General features: G+C 35.3%; 1 long non-coding RNA gene across 1 annotated transcript; it reads left to right on the forward strand.

Annotated features, from left to right (window-relative positions):
* The first annotated feature begins 5,563 nt into the window (after nt 1–5,563).
* LOC149842081 (uncharacterized) lies at nt 5,564–8,756 on the forward strand. Its single transcript, XR_016431036.1, has 3 exons — nt 5,564–5,723; nt 6,857–6,906; nt 8,520–8,756. It is a non-coding gene; the product is annotated as an uncharacterized LOC149842081 (long non-coding RNA).
* The last annotated feature ends 1,474 nt before the right edge of the window (nt 8,757–10,230 follow it).

Genomic DNA, 10,230 nt, shown 5'->3' on the forward strand with positions numbered 1-10,230 from the left:
TGTAGGCCCACATGATTTATCTAACACCATAATCCTTATGCTGAACACAGAACGACTAGCAATCACCTACTGGTGGTTATGTATGAAACCCTCACGTAAAAGAAGATAGAAAGCTCTATTTTCTTATGGTTAGACTCTTGCATGAGGGTGTTAGAGGGAGTTTTGTTCCTCTACAGACCGTGAGAGGTTGCAATGTTGGTCTAGATTTACCTCTAGGTAGCCTCTAGAGAGCCTATTCATCACCCTTAAAACCGGGTGAAAGTAGAGGGAGAGAAGAGTGAGAGACATAGAGCTTTGTTTACAAAGAGGAAAAATTCATAAAACCCTTTTATGTCTTTGATTAATTGATTTTCACTTTTAAGGATTTAATTGAAAATATTTGCTATTTTAATATATTTGTCACTGCACAAGTTTTTAGTATTCACATTAGTTGTTTATGAAAACATTGACTGAAATTTACATATTATAGCTTTTTTTATATTTATTGTTCAGTACATAGCTTTTGTATATTTGCAGAATAGTGCTTTTGAACTTACAGTGTACTGCGTCCCACCAAAGAATGGTTTGTTACAGAAATTTTATAATAGCATCCCACAAAATATTTAAATATCAAAATAGAACATAAACCGCTGAAAATTGCATAAAGCGTTTAAACTTTTAAAGTTTTAAAATTTATAGAAAAAATATTTTAGACCATTTTTTGTTATCTTAAAGGTAGAAAAAAGGCATATTAGTGGCCAAAGCTTCTTTATTAATCTTGATATTATTTTCTTAAGCTACAAGCAAAGTTCTTGAAAATGAATTGTAAAAAATTGTTAAGTTGAATGGTTCAAACTTTGACATTTGGAGTAGTAGAATGGAACATGTTTTGATCCTTGAAAAGATCCACTATGTTTTAAAAGAGGAAAAACCAATTCTTTCAAACAATGCAACTACTTCTCAAGAAAGAAAGAAGTTAGACAAATATGTTGAAGATAATCTTTATGCAAAAACTACTTTACTTACTTTTATGGAGGACAATTTGATAAAAGTCATTGAAGATTGTCCTACTACCAAGAGTATGATGGATGTCATACGTACAAAGTATGATACCAATTTTGAAACTCGTATTTGGTCACTATTGGAATTGTATAATTCCTTAATAATGAAGGTCAAATAATATAGTGGATCATGTGAACACTATACTGGTCATGGCAAAGGACCTTGCTACAACGAGAAATATTATGCTACCCAACAGTATGCAAATTTTAATCATTTTGAATAGTCTTTCTAAACCATAGAATATAGTTGTTGTTGCTTTAAGATTGAATTCTTCCTTGACCCTTGCTATATTGCTTAATAAGTTTGCTATTCAACAATAGCATATAAAAGAAAAAAATGAGTTACTTTTGGCCAAAGGACTTAAAAATGATCGTAGCACTAAAGATTAATTCAAAAGGCGATATGGCAACAAGAGAAACCACTTCAAGAATAAGAAACAGCAATCTTTTCACAAGACACAAGAAGTTTCTACCAAAAAAGATGGGTGTTTTCATTATAGAAAACCTGGGCATTTCAAGCAAAATTGCCCACACTTAAAAAAGTGTAACAGAAATAGACTAAAAGGTGAGCAACGTAGAATAGTTATGTTTGTTTCTGAATGCATGATTGTTGATTGTGAGTGACTGATTTAACTTTAAACTCGTTATATTGCTAAAACAAAGAATGGGTTAGTAGATCTAAATGAGCACCAAGTCTATATGGATAATAATACTTATTGTGGAGTGATAGGTATTGTGTCATACCATTTGATGACTAAGGGCAAAAACTTTGTTATTGACTGGCTTTTATATTTGTCCTCTTTATGGAATATTATTTTTTTGTCAAAATTAGTCAAGAAAGACTATGAGGTTAGATTTTTTCCATAAAAATCATTATTGGTATACATAAATATGTCATGATAGAATGTCATTTTGATTCAAAACATTGCTTGTTTCACTTGAATGTAATTGAAAATGATATGAACAAGGGTTCTTCTTTTACTTGTATTGATTGTGTTTTGAATGTTAATCGTTAGCATTTATAGATGATTTTTCAAGATTTTGTTATGTTTATGGTATAACATATAAATTTGAGGCTTTAGAAAAATTTATGAAATGTAAAAAAGAAGTTGAACTGCATATAAATAAGAAAATTAAAATACTTAGGATTGATCAAGAAGCTAAATATAATTTAATCAAATTTGATCATTTTTTTGTAAAGAACATAGCATCACTTGACATAAAACGTTGTCCTATATGCTAGGACAAAATATAGTTGTTGAAAGTCAAAATAGAACTCTTTTAGAAATGATGAGATCTATGTTAACTCATGCAAATTTGTCTAAGAAATTTTGGAGATATGCCATAACTGCTACAACGTACATATTGAATAAGGTATCTAAAAAAGCTATAGAAAAAATACTTTATTAGATGAGCATAAGTATAACACCAAACATTAGCCACCTTAGAAAATGATAATCATTTACTTATGTATGGGTACCTAGCAAACAAAGAGACAAACTTCACTATAAGTGTTTTAAGTGCATCTTTGTAGGTTATCCTATTAGATCAAAAGGTTATAGATTTTATCATCCTGAAAAAAGATGATTAGAGAGTAGAGTTGTAGAATTTTTTTAGGATCAATGTATTAAACCTAGCTCAGATATACATGATGAATCATTTGAACTTACAGAAAACCTACTAGATAAACAAAATGAAGTATCTGAGTGTCCTATTCCATTAGATAATGACAATTTTATGTTACTAGATAATATAGAAGCTTTTAGAGATATTGATGATTTAACTAGCCTTTTTTGTCATAAAAGGCCAAGAACTAACCTTCTTATTTAGATGATTATTATATTTACCTTACTAAGGAATTGTGTTATTATGTTGATATAAATGAATTAACTAATAATCTCACTTTCACAGATGCACTTAATTCATCTGAGTCATATGAATAATGCCAAGCAAGATGAGATAAAGTCTAAAAAAAATAATGTTTGTGATTAATTGATCTACCAAAAAATCATAAAGCCATTGGGTGCAAATGTGTTTTAAAGAAAGAGTTAAAATCAAATGAAATAATAGATTTTTGAGGGAGCAGAATGAGTGCATTACTCTCTCTCTCTCTCTCTCTCTCTCTCTCTCTCTCTATATATATATATATATATATATATATATATATATATATATATATATATATATATATCAAAAGAAAAAAATATTAAAAGAGCAGAAAAACCCATTTATCACGTATCATTTAACATATTTCATTTAGCACCTACCCATTTATCTCTCTCTCTCTCTCTCTCTCTCTCTCTCTATATATATATATATATATATATATATATAGAGAGAGAGAGAGAGAGAGAGAGAGATATAGAGAGAGAGAGTGTATGATGTAGCACCACTAAAAGTTTTTTATTTGTGCGTCCATCACACCGCACGATGGAGCTCAGCACGAGTGACCTTTGTTTGAGTACCTAACAAGTGAGCAGCTTTCAATTTTCATATATATATATATATATAGAGAGAGAGAGAGAGAGAGTAATGCATTCATTCTCCTCCCTCAAAAATCATTGTTTTGGTTTTTTTTCTCACATGTGACACCATAGATGTGATCTATAGGTTTTGTTTAGTGCAAGCTGGCTTTTGGATCACTGGAATCCGAAAAAAGGTTTGTCTGGTGATCCAAAATCAATTGATATGAAGGTACCAATTTTTCTCGCCTAATAAAAACATGGCTTTTCGTTGAAAAAGCATGATCCAAGAGTTGATTCTCACTAAATCAAGCATGCTAAACACATCTAACAGTTCTAACAGAGCCGTACTCCTATTAATAGTAGGAGTTTGGGGGCAGCGCCTCCGCTTTTTTTTTTAAAGAATCAAAATAACAATAAAATTTGTATTCACATTAAACAAATATAATATTCCAAATATTTATATTTTATTAAATAAATGGGGAGTTCGGGCCTTAAAAATGGGCCCCTAAAATTTTTTTGGGCCCAGGGGCCTGAGGCCCAAGCGTCATTGGCCTCTTTACAGGTCCTGCTCTGAGTTGGGATCTATTATAAAACACTTCAAAACTATGGGGCAGAATGAAAAATGAGACCTAATACACACACTCTCTCTCTCTCTCTCTCTATATATATATATATATATATATATATATATATATATATATATATATATATATATATATATATATATACCTTAGTAAGAAATGTTTAGTGGTTAATACCGTTAGAGGAAACATCGACATTTTTTTTTTGTCTTAATGAAAGAAAAATACATGAAACCTTTTTTTGTGTGACAAAAGGAACTCTCACTTCTCGGGTTATTTAGTGGGCTTGCTTCCCTGCAAAGAAAAAATACGTGAAACATTGTTCGATGGAACATTTGCGCGGCCAGTTTTGGCACAAAAAGGAGGTATGAAGTTGGGTCAAACACAACTTCTCCTAGTCCTAGCTGCTATAATATAATAGTGGTACCATCAGAGGAATGAAGCATAAGGCCAAAGGTTGCCTCCAAGTCTAGGAAACTGGCCCTGACCCTACTAAGTTAACGTCAGACTAGCTACGAGGGAAGCTGATCAAGGTCAACATGAGCATTTTTGCTCATGCCAACATCGTGGCCATCCGATTTGCATTTAAAAAAAAAAAGGGTCAAAAGTCAACAAAACCACGTGGCATTCATCCAAAATGCAAACAGACGGCCACGATGTCGGCATGAGCAAAAATGCTCATGTTCAGCATGACCTGATCTGCTTCCAGCTACGAGCCAAAACGTGAAGTATATACAAGATATTTAAAGGTCACAACAACCAAGGGAAACCCACTTATGGAAGGAAGAAAAATTCCTGAGCAGTTGGCTTATTGGTGGTTGGTGGTGACGGCATAGATGTCATTAATTGTTCAACGGATTTTCAATAAATGCCAGGCCTTGACTGCTAGACGGAGTGATCAAGGTTCCAGTTAGGGTATGTTTGATGCGCCGCTCTTAGCTTTATTCGGAAGAAAATTACGCTGAAAACAGCCATTTTCAGCAAACGTTGGACGCGGCGGACAGCGTTCCGCGCGTCCGCCACGTTCATTTTGATGTGTAATTTTTGCTCGACCCTTCCCGCGTTACAAAAAGAACAAGAACTGAGAGAACATTAAAAAAAAATTTGCATCGACGGGCGCGGCATTGAGCAAGGTAGAGGGGCACCGGTTCTCTCTCTCTTTCGATCCACCTCCACTCAGCAGCACCACCACCCAACCAACCTCGCCGGAAGGTCGCAGCTTAATCGTCCGGCCGGCCGTGGTGGGTTCACTCTTTGGAGGGGCGCCAGCACCGGCGAGGTTGATCGTCCGTCCGGCCGGCCGCTGCGAATCCTCGAGTTTGGTTCCAGGGAGTGGGTATCTCGCATCTCGGCTCTCGCCGCTGCGAATCACAACCACTCCTCCGGCGTTGGCGACTGTGGTCTCTCTCTCTCTCTCTCTCTCTCTCTCTCTCTCTCTCTCTCTCTCTCTCAGCCATGAACCAGCAGACTCCAGCCTCGCAGCTGCAGCCTGCTCTCTCTCTGACTCTCTCTCATTGTGTGAAGAAATCGCTTCCTTTTATTATTTACCCAATGATTTGTTTTTTTCTCTGGTTTTGCAAGAATAACAACCCTAAGACCGAAGATTGCAGGGTTCCTTGCCCAATCGATCCTTCTCAGTACGTTCTTCCCTTTCTTTGTTGCTTGCTGTTTTTCTCATTCTCCTTATGCTACTTTTGCGATGGTGATGAACTCTTTTCTTCTCTTAGTTTTTTTTGTTCCCTCAATTGGAGGCATTTCTGCTGCTGCTTTTGTAATTTGGGTAATTAGCATTTGGCTTTACTTTGAAATGATTTAGTAAGGGTTTGATCCCTTGGAGTTTCTTTCGGATGTGTTCTTTGATCGGAGTTAGACAGATGCACGGGTTCTAGATTTCTTGTGGTTTGACGTTTTGGTACTGTTGGGTGAGATTGTGTAGTTGGGGCTTTTTATTTGATGTTTCTGGATGAGAACGCACACTTGGCGTTTTCGCCTTTCTATACAGAATTTCATGCGATTATATTGTAGTATTTGATTCGGCTGAAGCTTTCATGGAGTGTGTCTTGTTTGATCTAGTTCTGGGATTTATCCTAGTGAAGGAACTAGATATTACTTAAAATTTTGGTTCATCAAGCCGCGGAACAGTATTTCTGCATAAAATTTGCTTTCATTAGAAGTTGCAAAAGACAGTTCCATTGGCTTTCTGTTTTTGCTTACATGGTTGATTTTGTTTGTCGTTCTGTGTAATTTCATCTTCTAGTATAAGTTCCGTAAGAGTGTTTCTTCACTTATCTGATTTTGTTAACGGACTTTGAAAATTTTGATGGCCGTGTTGCAGTTTAATAATTCTGTGTAACTTCCTTTTTCATTGGAAAATACAAAGACTATTTTTGTTATTCTTTAACGTTCAAGATTCTCTTGAATGTTAAGTTCATCAAGCGGCTGATCAATATCTCTGCAAGTTCTGGTTTGTTTCGGAGTTTCAGAACAATGTTTTGTTATTTTTTCCAGTTTGCTTGTCAGCATTCTATTTGACTAGGGTATAGTCATATCGTGCTTGTACATTTTCTGGGATTCAAATTTTCATTTCTGTTAGTTTTTTGGTTGATTGGCTGATTAGCTTTTCAAGCTCATGACACCTGCAATGATGAATTCTGTGAAGATGTTAGAGTTATGGGTTTGACGTGATTGTTCAGAATTTTGGCAATACTTTCCTTCTTTCTCTATTATCTTACAAGCTTCAGTTATCAAACTCTTTATCTTTCTTTTGCAGTTTGATGTGCGGGACAGAGCAGCACTGGAGAACCTGTTTTCTTCTTCAAGGCAAGATTGAGTTGATTATATGTATTAACCAATGTTGTATGAACCGTCTCGAACCCTGGATCCATTTTCAAATTGATTCAGCGAATGGGGTGATTCTCAGGGCTGAATAGAACTGAACCGGCCAACTTTTAACCTCAAAATGACATGTCATAAAAATAAAAAAATATTAAATAACTTTTTGACCATTTTTTCTATTTATATAAAAATTAGCTGAATCAGGCCAGTTTCATATCAATTTTCTACCAATACTATAAGAATCGGCTGATCCAGATCCTAACCATGTTTTAGCTTGTCTGTTAATGTACATAAGTTTTAATATGCATGTAAAATTGTTAGAAATTTGGAGATGCAATCTAGGTTGATAACATGATATTCCTCATGGGCAGTTGTCATTCTTATTAGTGCTATTCATTTTTCTGCAGTTTTGATGCTGTCATTCACTTTGCTGGATTGAAATAGGAATTCTTATGTCCAAAACTGTGTAACATATTCTGGATTTTGCAGGGCTGTACCTGTGCTCTGTATATATTCTATGCTTGCTTCATACTGTTACAGACTTCATGCTGATGAGAATTCTCTTAGCAATTTCCACAAAGGACACAGATAACACACACACACACACACACACACACACACACACACACATATATATATATATATATATATATATATATATGAGTTGACCAAGTCAAGTCAGAACTTGAGCAACCAGGCCTGGATAGCTTTGGTCCATCTTGCTCATCGGGAGTCCAGTCACCAGTATCTCTGCCCTATGCCCCATTGCCAATTCAAAGTTATTTAATCCAACAAAACCATAGTAGAATATAAGAATCCAAAGCTAATCATGGGTAGACCACGTTGTCCTGTAGACATGATTTTGAAATATTTAATAGTTGCTGACATCAACACTACCTATTTGGAAGACAATAGCAAGCTAGAGATTCTGTAACTTGGCTCGTTGAGAACATTGTCTGTACTGAATTTGGGAAGTTCCAAAATGTTAGAAAGTACAATGAATTGAAGCATGCTAGCTCCACAGAATTGAATCTGATGCTGAATTCATCTTGGCACTTGTTGCTGCTGTTTTGTGCCAATGGTTCCATGTACATGATTTCTTTACAATGTGTGGTTTTAGATGAACTGTTAGCATGGATGGCTGCATTCCACGTGGCCTGAGGAGTATTTGGATAATCGGCCTCAAATGTTAGTTGAGCATCAAGTCCTGGCTTCATAACACCCATAACTGTGAGAACAAGTTGAACAGCTTCCTTTTTGAAAGGCATAGGAGTTCTGCTGAATTCTTGGATTGACTGAATCATCAAACTTGAAACTTTGTGCAGTAATTTGTACTTAGAAAAAGAGAACCCAAATTAAATATCCAAATTGAATGTCAAAAAGAATTCAGTTGACTTAATGAAGTTTATAATGTGGACGAAATGATTCTGTTAACTCAGTAATTTCCTTCCTAGGCCGGGCCAACCAGGCCAAGTTGCACCTTCTTCACAAGGAGTTCCAGGGCCCTATTCTTCACACACATGTACACACATATAAGCTCGGTCTCTAAACTTGTAAGGTCTCTAATTCTGTGGTTGGTTGACATGGTGATCTTGCAGGGAGCCCACACATGTACACATATATGCTCGGTCAAAGGAAGAAGGCCATCTCCAAGTCCAAAAAGGAGTAGAGCTCTAGTTCCTCCCCGAGTACCATCACTAGGTGCTGCTAGTATTTGTTGTTTTTTCTGTTGAATTTTAAGTTAAGATTGTTGGTGAAATGCTTGCATGCCATAATCCAAGACTGAAGTACTGTCTATTCAATTTTATTGGAACTCATCTCTATCTTTATGGGGTTCAGCTTCAACCAAAAGTATTCATTCAAGCTCCCTCTGATTAATCTCCTTGTTTAAGCAGGCAGAATAAATTTGGCATGTGCAGGTAGAGTGCATTTTACAAACAGGATAAAACAACTAACAAGAACCTTGTGGATGCCTCCACAAATGCTATGAATTGAAAGATTCTTTCAATTTTCTCTAACCTTTTTTAAGACTTTGAGGTAATCCAAAAATGTTGACCTTGTAAAAATCTTCTTTACTTTTTTTTTAGATAAATGAGCACAATGTAGAATAGTTTTTGAAAAAACATATTTTGGGCCAAAAACCAATTTCATATCCATATTTGGGTCAAAAATCCATATTCGAGGCAAGCTCCAATTAGACATCTATATTCGTGGCAAATATCAAATTCAAGATCCATATTCGGGGCAAAAATTCAATTTGAGATCCATATTCAAGGCAAAAATCTAATTTGAGATCTCCATCCAGAGCAAAAATTTATATTCAGGACAAAAATCTCATTCGCGATCCATATTCGAGATAAAAATTTAATTTGCGATCCATATTTGAGGCAAAAATCCAATTTGAGATCTATATTCAAAGCAAAAATTCATATTCGAGGCAAAAATCTCATTCGAGATCCATATTAGGGGCAAAAATCCAATTCCAAAATTATATTTAGGGCAAAAAATCATGATTTTAGATATAATTGCGTAATTGGATTCATATTCGGGCAAAAAGTCATAATAAACTTGTTAAAACATGTAAAATGGTGAACGGATTGTGTCATATGATCCAAAATGAAGTAATTTGACCCATTATCCATGATTGTTCAACTTGTCCGCATATTGTCATCAAACAACGGACATTTAGAACATAACATTTGAGTACTATCCAAACAAACGTTGGACTTGGAATAGTTATTACAGAACGAACAAAACCATTGTTCAGATCCATTCTTTTTGTTCATTTTGTCCAAACCTGGACAAGCCATCAAATATGCCCTTAGAGAATGGGTTACTCTTGAATGTTAAAAAAGAGCCAAGCATATTAGGGGTATCAACCGATCGGCTTTACCCGGACCCGACTCTAACCAAACCCTACAGGGTCCGGGTATAGTGATAAATAAAAAGACCTGAGTCTAGATCCAAAGGTCCAATTAATACATAGACCCAGATATAGTTTGTGAAGTTTTACACCAGAACTGAGTTCTGATTAAGGCCCACAATTTTCAATGTTAAAATGATAAAAAATATAGTTTTATTGGGTTTGGTTCGGGTCTAATTCATGTTGTTCTTATCAGGTTCGGGTATGGTTTTTCTTCCAATAGACTAGATTAGACCTGAGTCCGGACCTGATACCATACCCAAAAATCGAGTCCAAGTTCGGTTCCACCTAGGTCTTAACCAAACCCGACCTATTGACACCCCTAAAGCATATATTGAGTTTTAAGAAAGAAATGTGTCTTGTTATGTTACACCCTATTTAGAGCT

The sequence above is a fragment of the Nuphar pumila genome, chromosome 3 (assembly GCF_984573655.1).
Source record: "Nuphar pumila chromosome 3, dmNupPumi1.hap1.1, whole genome shotgun sequence".
Classification (NCBI taxonomy): Eukaryota; Viridiplantae; Streptophyta; class Magnoliopsida; order Nymphaeales; family Nymphaeaceae; genus Nuphar; species Nuphar pumila.